Genomic DNA, 22,524 nt, shown 5'->3' on the forward strand with positions numbered 1-22,524 from the left:
CAGCGTGAGAGCGAGGGACAGCGTGAGAGAGGGACAGCGTGAGAGCGAGGGACAGCGTGAGAGAGGGACAGCGTGAGCGAGGGAGAGAGAGGGACAGCGTGAGAGAGGGAGGGAGAGAAGGAAAGCGTGAGAGAGAGGGACAGCGTGAGAAATGGAGAGAGACAGCGTGAGAGAGAGGGACAGCGTGAGAGGGAGAGAGCGGGACAGCGTGAGAGAGAGGGACAGTGTGAGAAAGGGAGAGAGAGGGAGGGAGAGACCGTGTGAGAGAGAGGGACAGCGTGAGAGAGGGAGAGAGAGGGACAGCGTGAGAGAGAGGGACAGCGTGAGAGAGGGACAGAGAGGGACAAGGAGAGAAAGGGAGAGAGAGGGAGGGAGGAGAGAAGGACAGCGTGAGAGAGAGGGACAGCGTGAGAAAGGGGAGAGAGACAGCGTGAGAGAGAGGGACAGCGTGAGAGGGAGAGGGACAGCGTGAGAGAGAGGGACAGTGTGAGAAAGGGAGAGAGAGGAGGGAGAGACCGTGTGAGACAGCGTGGGACAGCGTGAGAGAGGGACAGCGTGAGAGAGGGACAGCGGAGAGAGAGGGACAGCGTGAGAGGAGAGCGTGAGAAAGGGAGAGAGACAGCGGAGAGAGGGACAGCGTGAGAGAAGGAGAGGGAGCGAGGGAGGGACAGCGGAGAGAGAGGGACAGCGTGAGAGAGGGAGGGACAGCGTGAGAGAGAGGGACAGCGTGAGAAATGGAGAGAGACAGCGTGAGAGAGAGGGACAGCGTGAGAGGGAGAGAGCGGGACAGCGTGAGAGAGAGGGACAGTGTGAGAAAGGGAGAGAGAGGGAGGGAGAGACCGTGTGAGAGAGAGGGACAGCGTGGAGAGGGAGAGAGAGGGACAGCGTGAGAGAGAGGGACAGCGAGAGAGAGGGAGAGAGAGGGACAAGGTGAGAAAGGAGAGAGAGGAGGGAGAGACCAGCGTGAGAGGGACAGCGTGAGAAAGAGGGACAGCGTGAGAGAGGGACAGTGTGAGAGAGAGGGACAGTGTGAGAGGGAAAGAGCGAAGGAGAGAGAGGGACAGCGAGAGAGCGTGAGAAAGGGAGAGAGAGGGAGGGAGAGACAGAGTGAGAGAAGGAGAGGGAGCGAGGGAGGGACAGCGTGAGAGAGGGACAGCGTGAGAGAGAGGGACAGCGTGAGAGAGGGACAGCGTGAGAGAGAGGGACAGCGTGAGAGAGGGACAGCGTGAGAGAGAGGGACAGCGTGAGAGAGGGACAGTGTGAGAGAGAGGGACAGTGTGAGAGGGAGAGAGCGAAGGAGAGAGAGGGACAGCGAGAGAGCGTGAGAAAGGGAGAGAGAGGGAGGGAGAGACAGAGTGAGAGAAGGAGAGGGAGCGAGGGAGGGACAGCGTGAGAGAGCGAAGAAAAGAGGGACAGCGTGAGAGCGAGGGACAGCGTGAGAGAGGGACAGCGTGAGAGCGAGGGACAGCGTGAGAGAGGGACAGCGTGAGCGAGGGAGAGAGAGGGACAGCGTGAGAGAAGGAGAGGGAGGGAGAGAGGGAGTGAGAGTGAGAGAGGAGAGTGAGAGAGAGAGGGGGTAATGTCTGATTTCTTAGATTCTAAAAGGTAGTGTATTTCTTCATGTTGATCCCAGCATGCTTTGCAGTAACACACAACCCCTCAGTGTATAAATAGACTGCATTGTGGTGCATGACGCTCCATGCTACACTACACCAGAAAATGAACCATCCCCACAATCAAAAGACCACGAAAAGACCACCTCAATGTGAAACAACACTGAAATAGTGGTTGATTAGATAAATGCTCATGAACAACAATAAGCCATTTTCTTTTGTTGAGAATTATACTAACTAGTACAAACATTATCAGGACTAAGGACACCTTACTGAACGCCTAATATCTATTGTTTAGTTTTTCTTAAATGCCAGTTTAAACTGCCTCTCTCTGTTTCACTATGAGGTCTAGCTACCTGGTACCTAGTAGAAATGATTGTCGTCTGGTTATTTATTGTGCAACGCTTCCTTGTGAGATTATTACAATAACTCTGATATGTACTGCTGCCACCTCAGATTACAGTAACAGTGAACTCTGATATGTACTGCTGCCACCTCAGATTACAGTAACAGTGAACTCTGATATGTACTGCTGCCACCTCAGATTACAGTAACAGTGAACTCTGATATGTACTGCTGCCACCTCAGATTACAGTAACAGTGAACTCTGATATGTACGGCTGCCACCTCAGATTACAGTAACAGTGAACTCTGATATGTACTGCTGCCACCTCAGATTACAGTAACAGTGAACTCTGATATGTACTGCTGCCACCTCAGATTACAGTAACAGTGAACTCTGATATGTACTGCTGCCACCTCAGATTACAGTAACAGTGAACTCTGATATGTACTGCTGCCACCTCAGATTACAGTAACAGTGAACTCTGATATGTACTGCTGCCACCTCAGATTACAGTAACAGTGAACTCTGATATGTACTGCTGCCACCTCAGATTACAGTAACAGTGAACTCTGATATGTCAGATTACAGTAACAGTGAACTCTGATATGTACTGCTGCCACCTCAGAATACAGTAACAGTGAACTCTGATATGTACTGCTGCCACCTCAGATTACAGTAACAGTGAACTCTGATATGTACTGCTGCCACCTCAGAATACAGTAACAGTGAACTCTGATATGTACTGCTGCCACCTCAGAATACAGTAACAGTGAACTCTGATATGTACTGCTGCCACCTCAGATACAGTAACAGTGAACTCTGATATGTACTGCTGCCACCTCAGAAGTAACAGTGAACTCTGATATGTACTGCTGCCACCTCAGATTACAGTAACAGTGAACTCTGATATGTACTGCTGCCACCTCAGAATACAGTAACAGTGAACTCTGATATGTACTGCTGCCACCTCAGATTACAGTAACAGTGAACTCTGATATGTACTGCTGCCACCTCAGAATACAGTAACAGTGAACTCTGATATGTACTGCTGCCACCTCAGATTACAGTAACAGTGAACTCTGATATGTACTGCTGCCACCTCAGATTACAGTAACAGTGAACTCTGATATGTACTGCTGCCACCTCAGAATACAGTAACAGTGAACTCTGATATGTACTGCTGCCACCTCAGATTACAGTAACAGTGAACTCTGATATGTACTGCTGCCACCTCAGATTACAGTAACAGTGAACTCTGATATGTACTGCTGCCACCTCAGATTACAGTGAACTCTGATATGTACTGCTGCCACCTCAGAATACAGTAACAGTGAACTCTGATATGTACTGCTGCCACCTCAGAATACAGTAACAGTGAACTCTGCATGTACTGCTGCCACCTCAGATTACAGTAACAGTGAACTCTGATATGTACTGCTGCCACCTCAGATTACAGTAACAGTGAACTCTGATATGTACTGCTGCCACCTCAGAATACAGTAACAGTGAACTCTGATATGTATGGATGACCAGGATTAGGATTTTAAAATGATCTTAATTCTAAATGACTAAAATAATGACTGTGCGGTAACCGTATAACGAGGCATGCAAACGACTTGATCTACTCTGATACACTGTAAGTGCTTTGTAATGACCGGTGCCTCACAGATCCTGTGATTCATACTCATCTATTAAAACCCTGAAACATGGCACACACACCGTTCCCTGATACTCTCTCCTCTCCTGATCCCCCCCTCCCCTCCACTCCTGACCCACCACTCCCCTCCCTTCCCTTCCCCTCCCCTCCTCTCCTGACCCACAACTCCCTTCCCCTCCTCTCCTGACCCACCCCACCCCCTCCTGACCCACCCCACCCTCCTCCACCCCTCCTGACCCACCCCACCACTCCCCTCCTGACCCACCCTCCACCCCTCCTGACCCACCCCACCACTCCCCTCCTCCACCCCCCCCTCCCCTCCTGACCCACCACTCCCCTCTCCTGACCCACCCCTCCACTCCCTTCTTCTGACCCACCACTCCCCTCCTCTCCTGACCCACCACTCCCCTCCCTTCCCCTCCTCTCCTGATCCTGACCCACCACTCCCCTCCCTTCCCCTCCCCTCCTGATCCACCACTCCCCTCCCTTCCCCTCCTCTCCTGATCCACCACTCCCCTCCCTTCCCCTCCTCTCCTGATCCACCACTCCCCTCTCCTGACCCACCACTACCCTCCCTTCCCCTCCTCTCCTGACCCACCAGTCCCTTCCCTTCCCCTCCTCTCCTGACCCACCACTCCCCTCCCCTCCTCTCCTGACCCACCACTCCACTCCACTCCCCTCCCCTCCCCCCCCTCCTCTCCTGACCCTCCTCCCCTCCACTCCCCCTCCCTCCTGACCCTCCCCCCTCCCCTCCACTCCTGACCCTCCCCCCCTGACCCTCCCTCCTCTCCTGACCCTCCCCCTCCACCCTCCCCTCCTCTCCTGACCCTCCCCTCCTCTCCTGACCCTCCCCTCCCCCCTCCTCTCCTGACCCTCCCCCCTCCTGACCCTCCCCTCCCCTCCCCTGACCCTCCCCTCCACTCCCCTCCCCTCCTCTGCCACGTCACCCTGCCCAGTGCTTCCACATCCTTTTAACTCCTGAACATGTTCATCAACACGCTATCAGTCCGAGTGGTAGTCTAATGTACTCTCTCTCTGTGTGTGTGTGCTTAACTGTGTTGGCACACGTTTGATTCCACATAGGATTATTTGATTGACATTAAGTGATTTTAAGTATGACTTGTGTGTGTATTTATAGGATTTTGAATGGGACTGAATTGTGTGTCCCCACAAGGTTAATTATGCAAGACTGTGTGTATCTGTAATTGTGTGACTGTGTGCATGACCACACATCCTGTACACACATACACACACACACACAGCTATATAAATATATATATTGTAATTTATAGGTTTAAGCTTAATGACAAAATACCTCTAGATTGAAACAAATTCAGTAACTGGTAAGACAGCGGATCTAGTCAGACAGCGGATCTAGTCGTTACAGATCTATCTAAGAAACAGCTATAAGCTGGAAGACAACCCTTGCTATCAGTAGTGGAAGATGAACTGAAGATCAGAACGACAGGTTTGCTGTTCCAACACACAGGATGTAAAGACAACGACAGGTTTGCTGTTCCAACACAGTGCTTTGTTGGAAAGGTAAAAGTAAGGGATTAAAACAACTCTAATTAAATTCAACCAATGCACTGTGCTGATATCTAATGGTTAGAACACTTGGCAGCATAAAGCTGGTGATGATAAAGGTGGTGATGATGACAGGGATGGAGCAGGACGTGGCCAGTACATTCCCACCTCTGACACACAGCAGCAGCACACAGTACACGAGCAGAGCAACAGACACTCGCGATTGGTCAATCACTCTGGAGTTCCAATGATGATGTAACAATGTAAAAAACAATGTAATGACACGACATATTGGCGAATCAAAGGAGGAAAAGAAAAGAATCGTTGAGTAACCAAAAAAATATCAAGCAGCTTTTGTAAAACCCTAGAGAATGCAGCAAGTGTCCGTTGCTCTTTAGTTTTGTTGTTGCAGACAGGTGTGAGGTTGCCATGGTGACCGTAAGAAGCCTCTGCAACACTTTAGTTTTGTTGTTGCAGACAGATGTGACATTGCCATGGTGACCATAAGAAGCCTGTGTAAGACTGGAGTAGTTGCATACCATGTCGGACTCCAGATCTGAAACCACAGAGAAAGTGAGAAAACATTGGATTGATTTGAGAGTGGAATGTGGACATTTGGAATTATTTTTTATTTATTTTACCTTTATTTAACCAGGTAGGCAAGTTGAGAACAAGTTCTCATTTACAATTGCGACCTGGCCAAGATAAAGCAAAGCAGTTCGACAGATACAACGACACAGAGTTACACATGGAGTAAAACAAAGATACAGTCAATAATACAGTATAAACAAGTCTATATACAATGTGAGCAAATGAGGTGAGATAAGGGAGGTAAAGGCAAAAAAGGCCATGGTGGCAAAGTAAATACAATATAGCAAGTAAAACACTGGAATGGTAGTTTTGCAATGGAAGAATGTGCAAAGTAGAAATAAAAATAATGGGGTGCAAAGGAGCAAAATAAATAAATAAATAAAAATTAAATACAGTTGGGAAAGAGGTAGTTGTTTGGGCTAAATTATAGGTGGGCTATGTACAGGTGCAGTAATCTGTGAGCTGCTCTGACAGTTGGTGCTTAAAGCTAGTGAGGGAGATAAGTGTTTCCAGTTTCAGAGATTTTTGTAGTTCGTTCCAGTCATTGGCAGCAGAGAACTGGAAGGAGAGGCGGCCAAAGAAAGAATTGGTTTTGGGGGTGACTAGAGAGATATACCTGCTGGAGCGTGTGCTACAGGTGGGAGATGCTATGGTGACCAGCGAGCTGAGATAAGGGGGGACTTTACCTAGCAGGGTCTTGTAGATGACATGGAGCCAGTGGGTTTGGCGACGAGTATGAAGCGAGGGCCAGCCAACGAGAGCGTACAGGTCGCAATGGTGGGTAGTATATGGGGCTTTGGTGATAAAACGGATTGCACTGTGATAGACTGCATCCAATTTGTTGAGTAGGGTATTGGAGGCTATTTTGTAAATGACATCGCCAAAGTCGAGGATTGGTTGGATGGTCAGTTTTACAAGGGTATGTTTGGCAGCATGAGTGAAGGATGCTTTGTTGCGAAATAGGAAGCCAATTCTAGATTTAACTTTGGATTGGAGATGTTTGATATGGGTCTGGAAGGAGAGTTTACAGTCTAACCAGACACCTAAGTATTTGTAGTTGTCCACGTATTCTAAGTCAGAGCCGTCCAGAGTAGTGATGTTGGACAGGCTGGTAGGTGCAGGTAGCGATCGGTTGAAGAGCATGCATTTAGTTTTACTTGTATTTAAGAGCAATTGGAGGCCACGGAAGGAGAGTTGTATGGCATTGAAGCTTGCCTGGAGGGTTGTTAACACAGTGTCCAAAGAAGGGCCGGAAGTATACAGAATGGTGTCGTCTGCGTAGAGGTTTGGAATTATAAGATGACTTGGAAAGGTTCTGAAAATGTTCCGGGGTGAAAGAGAGAGAGAGGAGAGAAATGAGGAAAGAGAAAGAGAGAGAGAGAAGGAGAGAAATGAGGAAAGAGAAAGAGAGAGAGAAGGAGAGAAATGAGGAAAGCGAAAGAGAGAGAAGGAGAGAAATGAGGAAAGTGAAAGAGAGAGAGAAGGAGAGAAATGAGGAAAGCGAAAGAGAGAGAGAAGGAGAGAAATGAGGAAAGCGAAAGAGAGAGAGAAGGAGAGAAATTAGGAAAGTGAAAGAGAAGGAGAGAAATGAGGAAAGTGAAAGAGAGAGAGAAGGAGAGAAATGAGGAAAGCGAAAGAAAGAGAAGGAGAGAAATGAGGAAAGAGGAAAGTGAAAGAGAGAGAGAAGGAGAGAAATTAGGAAAGTGAAAGAGAGAGAGAAGGAGAGAAATGAGGAAAATGAAAGAAAGAGAGAGAAGGAGAGAAATGAGGAAAGTGAAAGAAAGAGAGAGAAGGAGAGAAATGAGGAAAGCGAAAGAGAGAGAGAAGGAGAGAAATGAGGAAAGTGAAAGAGAGAGAGAAGGAGAGAAATGAGGAAAATGAAAGAGAGAGAGAAGGAGAGAAATGAGGAAAGTGAAAGAAAGAGAGAGAAGGAGAGAAATGAGGAAAGCGAAAGAGAGAGAAGGAGAGAAATGAGGAAAGTGAAAGAGAGAGAGAAGAGAAATGAGGAAAGCGAAAGAGAGAGAGAAGGAGAGAAATGAGGACAGCGAAAGAGAGAGAGAGAGAGAAATGAGGAAAGAGAAATGAGGAAAGCGAAAAGAGAGAGAAGGAGAGAAATGAGGAAAGCGAAAGAGAGAGAGAAGGAGAGAAATGAGGAAAGCGAAAGAGAGAAGAAGAGAAATGAGGAAAGCGAAAGAGAGAGAGAGAAATGAGGAAAGCGAAAGAGAGAGAAGGAGAGAAATGAGGAAAGCGAAAGAGAGAAGGAGAGAAATGAGGAAAGCGAAAGAGAAGGAGAGAAATGAGGAAAGCGAAAGAGAGAGAAGGAGAGAAATGAGGAAAGTGAAAGAGAGAAGGAGAGAAATGAGGAAAGCGAAAGAGAAGGAGAGAAATGAGGAAAGCGAAAGAGAGCGAGCTAGTAAAGGAGTGCTAGTCACATGACTTACTTCTCGTGGGGTGGGGGTCTACCAGTGGGGCGGGACATAGCTGTATCCAGGTGCACCCTGGGGCCGGAACTGCGGCATGGTGACGTGTTGGTGCGTTCCCAGCTGAGCGTGCTGCGGTGTGGTCAGCAGGGTTCCTACAGGACGACACACGAATCATCAGCGTCGGGTGTCATTTTGTCACTGTTGTTTTGACCGCAGCACTATGGTCAATATGGCACCGACCAAAACTAATAGAGTTTACACCAAAAAACACACAACAGCAATATAATCATTTTAGCATAACTTAAGTTTAATTAAGCATAGGAAATGAAATGAGATCATTCAAAAAGGTATTTAATATGAAAATATCTTTAACAACACATGCTGTAGCTACATCAGCGTCCTCAGTCATCAGCCCGACCTGCACTCATAGCCATGGTGGTCCCGGCAACCATCCCCATGGCAGCCATTCCGTTGTTTCTAGGGGCTTGGACTGGGGCGGGGTAGAGGGCTGAGGGCAGGCTGTTTGGCTGAACCACTGTGGTGTGGTGGATTACATGAGGCTGAGGCTGAGCAGCATACACAGGCTGGGTGTAATACGCCTACAGACACAGAGACAGAGGTTAGAGTGTGTGTGTTAGAGTGTGTGTGTTAGAGTGTGTCTGTGTTAGTGTGTGTCTGTGTTAGTGTGTGTTTATGTGTGTGTGTACATGTGAGTAGTGTGTTGATTTACATAGGGCTGGGCCGCATACACTGGCTGGCCATAATACGCTGCTGCCTACAGGGAGACAGAGAGAGAGGTTAGGGTGTGTGTGTGTGTGTGTTTACCAGTACGTAAAGGTTCTACTGAGGGTAGACATTGAGGGAGTAGGGTGTGTGTGTGTGTGTGTGTGTGTGTGTGTGTGTGTGTATGTATGTATAACAATGTATACGAAATGCTTCAGTCTGGTTTTAGACCCCATCATAGCACTGAGACGGCACTTGTGAAGGTGGTAAATGACATTTTAATGGCATCGGACCGAGGCTCTGCATCTGTCCTCGTGCTCCTAGACCTTAGTGCTGCTTTTGATACCATCGATCACCACATTCTTTTGGAGAGATTGGAAACCCAAATTGGTCTACATGGACAAGTTCTGGCCTGGTTTAGATCTTATCTGTCGGAAAGATATCAGTTTGTCTCTGTGAATGGTTTGTCCTCTGACAAATCAACTGTAAATTTCGGTGTTCCTCAAGGTTCCGTTTTGGGACCACTATTGTTTTCACAATATATATTTGACCTCTTGGGGATGTCATTCGAAAACATAATGTTAACTTTCACTGCTATGCGGATGACACACAGCTGTACATTTCAATGAAACATGGTGAAGCCCCAAAATTGCCTTCGCTAGAAGTCTGTGTTTCAGACATAAGGAAGTGGATGGCTGCAAACTTTCTACTTTTAAACTCGGACAAAACAGAGATGCTTGTTCTAGGTCCCAAGAAACAAAGAGATCTTCTGTTGATTCTGACAATTAATCTTAATGGTTGTACAGTCGTCTCAAATAAAACTGTGAAGGACCTCGGCGTTACTCTGGACCCTGATCTCTCTTTTGAAGAACATATCAAGACCATTTCAAGGACAGCTTTTACGTAACATTGCATCGTAACATCTACGTAACATTGCAAAAATCAGAAACTTTCTGTCCAATAATGATGCAGAAAAATTAATCCATGCTTTTGTCACTTCTAGGTTAGACTACTGCAATGCTCTACTTTCCGGCTACCCGGATAAAGCACTAAATAAACTTCAGTTAGTGCTAAATATGGCTGCTAGAATCCTGACTAAAACAAAAAATGTGATCATATTACTCCAGTGCTAGCCTCTCTACACTGGCTTCCTGTCAAAGCAAGGGCTGATTTCAAGGTTTTACTGCTAACCTACAAAGCATTACATGGGCTTGCTCCTACCTATCTCTCTGATTTGGTCCTGCCGTACATACCTACACGTACGCTACGGTCACAAGACGCAGGCCTCCTAATTGTTCCTAGAATTTCTAAGCAAACAGCTGGAGGCAGGGCTTTCTCCTATAGAGCTCCATTTTTATGGAACGGTCTGCCTACCCATGTCAGAGACGCAAACTCGGTCTCAACCTTTAAGTCTTTACTGAAGACTCATCTCTTCAGTGGGTCATATGATTGAGTGTAGTCTGGCCCAGGAGTGTGAAGGTGAACGGAAAGGCTCTGGAGCAACGAACCGCCCTTGCTGTCTCTGCCTGGCCGGTTCCCCTCTTTCCACTGGGATTCTCTGCCTCTAACCCTATTACAGGGGCTGAGTCACTGGCTTACTGGGGCTCTCTCATGCCGTCCCTGGAAGGGGTGGTCACCTGAGTGGGTTGATTCACTGATGTGGTCATCCTGTCTGGGTTGGCGCCCCCCCTTGGGTTGTGCCGTGGCGGAGATCTTTGTGGGCTATACTCAGCCTTGTCTCAGGATGGTAAGTTGGTGGTTGAAGATATCCCTCTAGTGGTGTGGGGGCTGTGCTTTAGCAAAGTGGGTGGGTTATATCCTTCCTGTTTGGCCTTAATCCAGTGTCCTAAAATGGGGCCACAGTGTCTCCTGACCCCTCCTGTCTCAGCCTCCAGTATTTATGCTGCAGTAGTTTATGTGTCGGGGGCTAGGGTCAGTTTGTTATATCTGGAGTACTTCTCCTGTCCTATTCGGTGTCCTGTGTGAATCTAAGTGTGCATTCTCTAATTCTCTCCTTCTCTCTTTCTTTCTCTCTCTCGGAGGACACCTGAGCCCTAGGACCATGCCCCAGGACTACCTGACATGATGACTCCTTGCTGTCCCCAGTCCACCTGACCGTGCTGCTGCTCCAGTTTCAACTGTTCTGCCTTATTATTATTCGACCATGCTGGTCATTTATGAACATTTGAACATCTTGGCCATGTTCTGTTATAATCTCCACCAGCACAGCCAGAAGAGGACTGGCCACCCCACATAGCCTGGTTCCTTCTCTAGGTTTCTTCCTAGGTTTTGGCCTTTCTAGGGAGTTTTTCCTAGCCACCGTGCTTCTACACCTGCATTGCTTGCTGTTTGGGGTTTTAGGCTGGGTTTCTGTAGAGCACTTTGAGATATCAGCTGATGTATGAAGGGCTATATAAATACATTTGATTTGATTTGTGTGTGTGTGTGTGTTTACCAGTACATAAAGGTTCTACTGAGGGTAGACATTGAGGGAGTAGGGTTTGTGTGTGTGTGTGTGTGTGTGTGTGTGTGCGCGTGTGTTTACCAGTACATAAAGGTTCTACTGAGGGCAGACATTGAGGGAGTAGGGTGTGTGTGTTTGCTGAGGTTAGGAATGTGTATTGGTGTGTGTGTAGAAGCTGTTGATGGTAGGAGCTGGTGGAGTAGGGTGTGTGTGTAGAAGCTGTTGATGGTAGGAGCTGGTGGAGTAGGGTGTGTGTGTAGAAGCTGTTGATGGTAGGAGCTGGTGGAGTAGGGTGTGTGTGTAGAAGCTGTTGATGGTAGGAGCTGGTGGAGTAGGGTGTGTGTGCTCACCTGTGCATATAAGTTCTGCAGGTTCTGCATGCTCTGCTGGGGGTAGGCACCTCTGATGGGGTACATGGCTGTTTGGTAGGGGTTGGGGGAGGGGAGTAGGGGGGGGGCTCCGTTCATCTGGGTGGGGGCACTTTATATGGAGTACCCGCTGTTGTGTATCCTGCACACACACACACACACACACACACACACACACACACACACACACACACACACACACACACACACACACACACACACACACAGAGAGAGAGAGACCAACATAAGTCCGACAGCCAAGACACATGCATCAGGGTAACACAGCCTTCCTCTCAGTCCTAATGAGGTACCATAGCACAGTATTCATTTTGTAAACAAAAATTGTGACTAAAATATTTGTCAAACACAAATTTTCCAGTGGCAATTGAAGACACTATTACTGACGAAATAGACCCAGAAAAAAACGATAGCTAAATTATTTTTTCTTCTTTTCTATGGACTAAAAATAGTTTTGTCTCTATCTTGACTAAAATCTGACGATGAAGTCTACCCGCACTACGTTCTCTTTATTTATATAGTGACGCGCCACATTTGACATTCATAAAGACGTTGTAAAACTAGGCTACCGGACCGTTAACCATTTGTTCAGGATACACCTTGTTCAGTCATGTTACCTCATTAGCTAGCTATGGCTAACAACCTGGGCTGCATTCAGCAGGATGCAATGTTTTGGAACGATCAGATAGAAAAATGGTATGTAGAACAAACATGCCTCTCTGACATGTGGAATAAGAAATAACGTTGGCTCGATTCATGGTTTTCTATTTGCAACGTTCAAGAATGTTTTTCCAACTGAACGTGGCCCTGGTAACATCACCAGTAGTCTACTGAACGTGGCCCTGGTAATATCACCAGTAGCCTACTGAACGTGGCCCTGGTAACATCACCAGTAGTCTACTGAACATGGCCATGGTAACATCACCAGTAGCCTACTGAACGTGGCCCTGGTAACATCACCAGTAGTCTACTGAACGTGGCCCTGGTAACATCACCAGTAGCCTACTGAACGTGGCCCTGGTAACATCACCAGTAGTCTACTGAACGTGGCCCTGGTAACATCACCAGTAGTCTACTGAACGTAGCCATGGTAACATCACCAGTAGCCTACTGAACGTGGCCATGGTAACATCACCAGTAGCCTACTGAACGTGGCCATGGTAACATCACCAGTAGCCTACTGAACGTGGCCATGGTAACATCACCAGTAGTCTACTGAACGTGGCCCTGGTAATATCACCAGTAGCCTACTGAACGTGGCCCTGGTAACATCACCAGTAGCCTACTGAACGTGGCCCTGGTAACATCACCAGTAGCCTACTGAACGTGGCCCTGGTAACATCACCAGTAGCCTACTGAACGTGGCCCTGGTAACATCACCAGTAGTCTACTGAACGTGGCCCTGGTAACATCACCAGCAGCCTACTGAACGTGGCCCTGGCATTAGGACAAGGCTACGTATGCACATGGAATCAGTTATTTATGTTTACTATATTAATGAGGCAATACAAATCTGATGACGAAAATGAAAGGGAACTGAGTTGACTAAAATGGCCCACTTTGTGTCATTGACAATAACTAGCCAATCGTTATTCAAATGACTAAAACCAGAATAAATCTTTTGGAAAGGCCCAATTTCATGTGTACAATATCTAAAAGACCTGCATCACTATACTGAGAGCTTTGCCGTTTCTAAAACAACGTTTAGGGGCCCAGTGGCGTTTCTAAAACAACGTTTAGGGGCCCAGTGGCGTTTCTAAAACAATGTTTAGGGGCCCAGTGCCGTTTCTAAAACAATGTTTAGGGGCCCAGTGCCGTTTCTAAAACAACGTTTAGGGGCCCAGTGGCATTTCTAAAACAACGTTTAGGGGCCCAGTGGCATTTCTAAAACAACGTTTTGGGGTGTTTTTGAGCTCGGCCCTTCTATAACATGACATTTCCACAGTGCTTGACTTGGGCCGGAGCCGAGTGCCGACACCTCAAATGTTCTCCTGCTTGAGCTCCTCTCCTGTTCCGCACACACCTGTCTATATAAGATCCCATAGTTGACAGTGCATGTCAGAGCAAAAACCAAGCCATGAGGTCAAAGGAACTGTCCGTAGAGCTCCAAGACAGAATCGTGTTGAGGTACAGATCTGGGGAAAGGTACCAAAGCATTTCTGCTGCGTTGAAGGTCCCCAAGAACACATTCTTAAACGGAAGAAGTTTGGAACCACCAAGACGCTTCCTAGAGTTGGCCGCCCGGCGAAACTGAGCAATCAGGGGAGAAGGGTCTTGGGCAGGGAGGAACCCGATTGTTACTCTCCCAGAGCTCTAGAGTTCCTCTGTGGAGACGGGAAAACCTTCCAGAAAACCTGTAGCCAGTTGGATGCCACTCCTCAGTAAAAGACACATGACAGCCTGCTTGGAGTTTGTCAAAAGGCACCTAAAGGACTCTGACCACGAGAAAAAAGATTCTCTGGTCTGATTAAACCAAGATTGAACTCTTTGGCCTGAATGCCAAGGTTCATGTCTGGAGGAAACCTGGCACCATCCCTACGGTGAAGCATGGTGGTGGCAGCATCATGCTGTGGGGATGTTTTTCAGCAGCAGGGACTGGGAACCTAGTCAGGATCGAGGTAAAGATGAAAGGGCCGAAGGTTCACCTTCCAACAGGACAACGACCCTAAGCACACAGCCAACACAATGCAGGAGTGGCTTCAGGACAAGTCTCTGAATGTCCTTGAGTGCTCAGCCTAAGCCTGGACTTGAACATGATCAAACATCTCTGGAAAGACCTGAAAATATCTGTGCAGTGACGCCCCCCATCCAATCTGACAGAGCATGAGAGGATCTGCAGAGAAGAATGGGAGAAACACTCCAAATACAGGTGTGCCAAGTTTGTAGCGTCATACCCAAGAAGACTCGAGGCTGTAATCGCTGCCAAAGGTGCTTCAACAAAGTACTGAGCATAGGGTCTGAAAACTTATGTAAATGTAATTTCACTTTTTATAAATTTACAAACATTTAAAAACATTTTGTTTTTGCTTTGTCATTATGGGGTATTGTGTGTAGATTACCGAGGAACATATTTTTTTCCTCAATTTTAGAATAAGGCTGTAATGTAACAAAATGGAAAACGTCAAGGGGTCTGAATACCTTCCGAATGCACTGCACTGCACTGCGCACACACACACACACACACACACACACACACACACACACACACACACACACACACACACACACACACACACACACACACACACACACACATAATTCAGACCCCTTATAGAACCAGCACGGTGCAGCTGACGTGTAGTACTCTGATAGAACCACCAGGGGGCAGCCGACTACTCTACAACAGGGTTTACAACCTTTTCTAGCATGAGAGCTACTTTTTAAAATGAAACATGTCCCAAGCTACACCATTTTTTCTAGCTTTCAAATAGGCACATTCTTCTCTTCTTCTCTCCCCTCCCCTCCCCTGGGTCCTTAGTGTACAAGAGAAAGTAGTGCACGGATTTCTATCAATATACATGGTAAAATGTGTGTGTGGGGGGGGGGGCTGGGGGCTATACAATCTGGGCTTTTCCCCCAAATTATGTTCAGTTCAAATGTTCCTGGTTTTGTTTTGTTTTTCACTCTCAAAATTAAAAATTGTTCATAGAGAATTTCAATGCTTAAATCACATCAGAACAATTTTATTTTGGTCTGGAAGAAATTTTTATTTTATTTTTTATTTATTTTTTATTTAACTAGGCAAGTCAGTTAAGAACAAATTCTTATTTTCAATGACGTCCTAGGAACACCGTCTGTAGCCAGTTGGTGTGAGTTGACAGATACTTCCCCAAAAACCTTAATTAAACGTTTACTGCAAAGTTATTGTACCTGCACATTCCTCACTCACTAGATGTGCAATTAAAGGGCTCCCGAGTGGTGCAGCATCTCAGTGCAAGAGGCAACACTGCAGTCCCTGGTTCGAATCCAGGCTGTGTCACATCTAGCCGTGATTGGGAGTCCCATAAGGTGGCCCAGCGTTGCAAGAGTTGCCTAGTTAATACTAGATGAAATACAAAAATAGACAAACACACACAGATAGCCAGGGGCAATATTGTGTTAGGTTTGGCTTTAGTGGCTAACCAGGGGTGGGATAATGTCAATGCTGCATAAATTAGATATAAACTGTGAGCTTGCATTGTCTGATACTTATGAGATTTGTTAATGACAGTTTTCAGTGGAAAATATAGAAAATGTCATGTGTTTTCAGAATTGTTTGGCGAGCTACTCATATGTTGGCTCTGAGTTACTGGTAGCTCCAAGTTACTGGTAGCTCTGAGTTACTACTGGTAGCTCTGAGTTACTACTGGTAGCTCTGAGTTACTACTGGTAGCTCTGAGTTACTACTGGTAGCTCTGAGTTACTACTGGTAGCTCTGAGTTACTACTGGTAGCTCTGAGTTACTACTGGTAGCTCTGAGTTACTACTGGTAGCTCTGAGTTACTACTGGTAGCTCTGAGTTACTGGTAGCTCCCAATCAACCTGTTGGAAACCCCTGATCTATAGTTGAAGTCAGAAGTTTACATACACTTAGGTTGGAGTCATTAAAACTCGTTTTTCAACCACTCCACAAATGTATTGTTAACAAACTATAGTTTTGGCAAGTCAGTTAGGGCATCTACTTTGTGCATGACACAAGTAATTTTTCCAACAATTGTTTACAGACAGATTATTTAATTAATAATTCACTGTATCACAATTCCAGTGGGTCAGAAGTTTACATACACTAAGTTGACTGTGCCTTTAAAGAGCTTGGAAAATTCCCGAAAATGATGTCAAGCTTCTGATAGGCTAATTGACATCATTTGAGTCAATTGGAGGTGTACCTGTGGATGTATTTCAAGGCCTACCTTCAAACTCAGTACCTCTTTGCTTGACAAAATCAAAATAAATCAGCCAAGACCTCAGAAAAAACATTGTAGACCTCCACAAGTCTGGTTCATCCTTGGGAGTAATTTCCAAATGCCTGAAGGTACCACATTCATCTGTACAAACAATAGTACGCAAGTATAAACACCATGGGACCACGCAGCCTTCATACCGCTCAGGAAGGAGACACATTCTGTCTCCTTGAGATGAATGTACTTTGGTGTGAAAAGGGCAAGTCAATCCCAGAACAACAGCAAAGGACCTTGTGAAGATGCTGGAGGAAACAGGTACAAAACTATCTATATCCACAGTAAAACGAGTCCTATATGAACATAACCTGAAAGGCCGCTCAGCAAGGAAGAAGCCACTGCTCCTAAACTGCCATAAAAAAGCCAGACTACGGTTTGGAACTGCACATGGGGACAAAGATCATACTTTTTGGAGAAATGTCCTCTGGTCTGATGAAACAAAAATATAACTGCTTGACCCTAATGACCATTGTTTTGTTTGGAGGAAAAAGGGGGAGGCTTGCAAGCCGAAGAACACCATCCCAACCGTGAAGCACAGGGGTGGTAGCCTCAAGTTGTGGGGGTGCTTTGCTGCAGGAGTGACTGGTGCACTTCACATCATGAGGAAGGAAAATGATGTGGATATATTGAAGTAACATCTCAAGACATCAGTCAGGAAGTTAACACTTGGTCGCAAATGGGTCTTCCAAATGGACAATGACCCCAAGCATACTTCCTAAGTTGTGGCAAAATGGCTTAAAGGACAACAAAGTCAAGGTATTGGAGTGGCCATCACAAAGCCTTGACCTCAATCCTATAGAAAACTTGTGGGCATAACTGAAAACGCGTGTGTGAGCAAGGAGGTCTACAAACCTGACTCAGTTACACCAGCTCTGTCAGGAGGAATGGGCCAAAATTCACCCATCTTATTGTGGGAAGCTTTTGGAAGGCTACCTGAAACGTTTGACTCAAGTTAAACAATTTAAAGGCAATGAGACCAAATACTAAATGAGTGTATGTGAACTTCTGACCCACTGGAAATGTGATGAAAGAAATAAAAGCTGAAATAAATAATTCTCTCTACTATTATTCTGACATTTTTACATTCTTAAAATAAAGTGGCGATCCTAACTGACCTAAAATAGGGGATCTTTATTTGGATTAAATGTCAGGAATTGTGAAAAACTGAGTTTAAATGTATTTGGCTAAGGTGTATGTAAACTTCCGACTTCAACTTTACACCTTTGTGTAGTACTCTGTTAAAACCACCAGGGGGCAGATGAAGGTCATACAGTAAAGTGCTGCTCTGCTTAGAGGCTTCTAGAATACAGAGCCAAGGACACCGGAACAAAGAGAGAGATGCTGAGGAGCTCCAGTATGCATCACCATCAGCCAGCTCTGAACGGCAGCATCAGCGTACAGCCAATACCAAACGGTGTTATTGTGTCCAGTCTGAAGGCCATGGGTGAATGAACATGGGTGAATGAACATGGGTGAATGAACATGGGTGAATGAACAGTATGTGGATCATGTATTTAATCACGACACTGCTCTCTGAAATTGACCTGCGTCGTCTAGTCAGAACGTTGAGGTCTAGTGCTGAAAACATGAAGTCCTCATGTAACCCACCAGAGAATCACTGGGGCCAGAAAGTGGAAATGGGCCAGAAGGTGGAGACGAGACAAGGTTACGTTAGCTTTAGATTCACGAGGGGCCGCAGTTGCTTGTGTGTCTGTGCGTACCTACATCCACACCCCCTCCCCACACACATTGAGAGCCAATTTGTTTAAGATTCCCCCTTCTTGACAGCGGACAGACATTTTTACACTTTAGAATTCATTTTGGGAAATTCTACACACTTTGCCATGCAGAGAACAATTTTGCCATTTTATAACTAATTTCCTGGGGTGGCAGGGTAGCCTAGTGGTTAGAGCGTTGGACTAGTAACCGGAAGGTTGCAAGTTCAAATCCCTGAGCTGACAAGGTACAAATCTGTCGTTCTGCCCCTGAACAGGCAGTTAACCCACTGTTCCGAGGCCGTCATTGAAAATAAGAATTTGTTCTTTAACTGACTTGCCTAGTAAAATAAAGGTCAAATTAAAATTTTGACATAGGATGGAGAGAAATGTTTGCAGTTTTAAATATGACATCTGAGTGAGACTAACTAACAAAATCAATGAGGAACCATCGGCAGGTAATTCGACCATGATCACTAAATATAGAGATCCTGGTAGCTAGACTAACTTACCAATCTAAATATGTTTGCTGACATGGGCTATTTGAGTAACTATCAGTGACTGACATGAGAGAAGAACTGCTAATGCACAACGAAATACTCTACTATACTAACTTGCAACAGTAAATTGAGACCCAAACTGAGCAGATTGACAGCTCCAACAGTAACCCTACCTCCTAGAACTAGCTGACAGCTCCAACAGTAACCCTACCTCCTACAGCTAGCTGACAGCTCCAACAGTAACTATACCACCTAGAGCTAGCTGAAAGCTCCAGCAGTAACTCTACCTCCTAGAGCTAGCTGACAGCTACAGCAGTAACCCTACCTCCAAGAACTAGCTGACAGCTCCAGCAGTAACTACCTCCTGGAGCTAGCTGACAGCTCCAACAGTAACTATACCTCCTAGAGCTAGCGGACAGCTCCAGCAGTAACTACCTCCTAGAACTAGCTGACAGTTCCAACAGTAACTATACCTCCTAGAACTAGCTGACAGCTCCAGCAGTAACTACCTCCTAGAACTAGCTGACAGCTCCAACAATAACCCTACCTCCTAGAGCTAGCTGACAGCTCCAACAGTAAATATACCACCAAGAGCTAGCTGACAGCTCCAGCAGTAACCCTACCTCCTAGAGCTAGCCGACAGCTCCAACAGTAACTATACCTCCTAGAGCTAGCTGACAGCTCCAACAGTAACTACCCACTAGAGCTAGCTGACAGCTCCAACAATAACTCTACCTCCTAGAGCTAGCTGACAGCTCCAGCAGTAACCCTACCTCCTAGAGCTAGCTGACAGCTCCAGCAGTAACTATACCTCCTAGAGCTAGCTGACAGCTCCAGCAGTAACTCTACCTACTAGAGCTAGCTGACAGCTCCAGCAGTAACTCTACTCTCTAGAGCTAGCTGACAGCTCCAGCAGTAACTCTACCTCCTAGAGCTAGCTGACAGCTCCAGCAGTAACTCTACCTCCTAGAGCTAGCTGACAGCTCCAGCAGTAACTCTACCTCCTAGAGCTAGCTTACAGCTCCAGCAGTAACTTTACCTCCTAGAGCTACCTGACAGCTCCAACAGTAACTATACCTCCTACAGCTAGCTGACAGCTCCAGCAGTAACTCTACCTACTAGAGCTTGCTGACAGCTCCAACAGTAACCCTACCTCCTAGAGCTAGCTGACAGCTCCAACAGTAAGTCTACCTCCTAGAGCTAGCCGACAGCTCCAACAGTAACCCTACATCCTAGAGCTAGCTGACAGCTCCAACAGTAAGTCTACCTCCTACAGTAAGTCTACCTCCTAGAGCTAGCCGACAGCTCCAACAGTAACCCTACCTGCTAGAGCTAGCTGACAGCTCCAACAGTAAGTCTACCTCCTAGAGCTAGCCGACAGCTCCAACAGTAACCCTACCTCCTAGAGCTAGCTGACAGCTCCAACAGTAACCCTACCTCCTAGAGCTAGCCGACAGCTCCAACAGTAACCCTACCTCCTAGAACTAGCTGACAGCACCAGCAGTAACTATACGTCCTAGAGCTAGCTGACAGCTCCAACAGTAACTATACCTCCTAGAGCTAGCTGACAGCTCCAGCAGTAACCCTACCTCCTAGAACTAGCTGACAGCTCCAACAGTAACCCTACCTCCTACAGCTAGCTGACAGCTCCAACAGTAACTATACCTCCTAGAACTAGCTGACAGCTCCAGTAGTAACTACCTACTAGAGTTAGCTGACAGCTCCAACAATAACCCTACCTCCTAGAGCTAGCTGACAGCTCCAACAGTAAATATACCACCTAGAGCTAGCTGACAGCTCCAGCAGTAACCCTACCTCCTAGAGCTAGCTGACAGCTCCAACAGTAAATATACCACCTAGAGCTAGCTGACAGCACCAGCAGTAACTATACGTCCTAGAGCTAGCTGACAGCTCCAACAGTAACTACCTACTAGAGCTAGCTGACAGCTCCAACAGTAACTATACCTCCTAGAGCTAGCTGACAGCTCCAACAGTAACTCTACCTCCTAGATCTAGCCTACAGCTCCAACAGTAACCCTACCTCCTAGAACTAGCTGACAGCTCCAACAGTAACTATACCTCCTAGAGCTAGCTGACAGCTCCAGCAGTAACTACCTCCTAGAGCTTGCTGACAGCTCCAACAGTAACTCTACCTCCTAGAGCTAGCCGACAGCTCCAGCAGTAACCCTACCTCCTAGAGCTAGCCGACAGCTCCAACAGTAACTACACTTCCTAGAGCTAGCTGACAGCTCCAGCAGTAACCCTACCTCCTAGAGCTAGCTGACAGCTCCAACAGTAACTATACCTCCTAGAGCTAGCTGACTGCTCCAACAGTAACTACCTCCTAGAGCTAGCTGACAGCTCCAGCAGTAACTCTACCTCCTAGAGTTAGCTGACAGCTCCAACAGTAACCCTACCTCCTAGAGCTAGCTGACAGCTCCAGCAGTAACTCTACCTCCTAGAGCTAGCTGACAGCTCCAGCAGTAACTCTACTCTCTAGAGCTAGCTGACAGCTCCAGCAGTAACTCTACCTCCTAGAGCTAGCTGACAGCTCCAGCAGTAACTCTACCTCCTAGAGCTAGCTGACAGCTCCAGCAGTAACTCTACCTCCTAGAGCTAGCTGACAGCTCCAGCAGTAACTTTACCTCCTAGAGCTAGCTGACAGCTCCAGCAGTAACTCTACCTACTAGAGCTTGCTGACAGCTCCAACAGTAACTCTACCTCCTAGAGCTAGCCTACAGCTCCAACAGTAACCCTACCTCCTAGAGCTAGCTGACAGCTCCAACAGTAACTACCTCCTAGAGCTTAGCTGACAGCTCCAACAGTAACTCTACCTCCTAGAGCTAGCTGACAGCTCCAACAGTAACCCTACATCCTAGATCTAGCCTACAGCTCCAACAGTAACCCTACCTCCTAGAACTAGCTGACAGCTCCAACAGTAACTATACCTCCTAGAGCTAGCTGACAGCTCCAGCAGTAACTACCTCCTAGAGCTTGCTGACAGCTCCAACAGTAACTCTACCTCCTAGAGCTAGCCGACAGCTCCAGCAGTAACCCTACCTCCTAGAGCTAGCCGACAGCTCCAACAGTAACTATACCTCCTAGAGCTAGCTGACAGCTCCAGCAGTAACCCTACCTCCTAGAGCTAGCTGACAGCTCCAACAGTAACTATACCTCCTAGAGCTAGCTGACTGCTCCAACAGTAACTACCCACTAGAGCTAGCTGACAGCTCCAGCAGTAACTCTACCTCCTAGAGTTAGCTGACAGCTCCAACAGTAACTCTACCTCCTAGAGCTAGCTGACAGCTCCAGCAGTAACCCTACCTCCTAGAGCTAGCTGACAGCTCCAGCAGTAACTATACCTCCTAGAGCTAGCTGACAGCACCAGCAGTAACTCTACCTCCTAGAGCTAGCTGACAGCTCCAACAGTAACCCTACCTACTAGAGCTAGCTGACAGCTCCAACAGTAACCCTACCTCCTAGAGCTAGCTGACAGCTCCAGCAGTAACTCTACCTCCTAGAGCTAGCTGACAGCTCCAGCAGTAACTCTACTCTCTAGAGCTAGCTGACAGCTCCAGCAGTAACTCTACCTCCTAGAGCTAGCTGACAGCTCCAGCAGTAACTCTACCTCCTAGAGCTAGC

The 22,524-nt window shown here is 46.9% G+C and overlaps 1 long non-coding RNA gene and 1 pseudogene across 4 annotated transcripts; both read right to left on the reverse strand.

Annotated features, from left to right (window-relative positions):
- Positions 1 to 2,039: 2,039 nt before the first annotated feature.
- LOC121839288 lies at positions 2,040 to 3,706 on the reverse strand. Of its 4 annotated transcripts, XR_006078873.1 has the most exons (4): positions 3,273 to 3,706; positions 3,103 to 3,234; positions 2,580 to 2,755; positions 2,040 to 2,504 (listed from the first exon to the last, which is right to left on the reverse strand). It is a non-coding gene; the product is annotated as an uncharacterized LOC121839288 (long non-coding RNA). The 4 variants fall into 4 exon arrangements; XR_006078875.1 differs by having other exon boundaries at positions 2,668 to 2,755; positions 3,103 to 3,706; XR_006078872.1 differs by having other exon boundaries at positions 3,103 to 3,706.
- An 846-nt stretch (positions 3,707 to 4,552) lies between these two features.
- Positions 4,553 to 22,524, reverse strand: part of LOC112267474 — a 92,122-nt pseudogene continuing 74,150 nt past the window's right edge.

Source organism: Oncorhynchus tshawytscha, linkage group LG14 (assembly GCF_018296145.1).
Source record: "Oncorhynchus tshawytscha isolate Ot180627B linkage group LG14, Otsh_v2.0, whole genome shotgun sequence".
Lineage (NCBI taxonomy): Eukaryota > Metazoa > Chordata > Actinopteri > Salmoniformes > Salmonidae > Oncorhynchus > Oncorhynchus tshawytscha.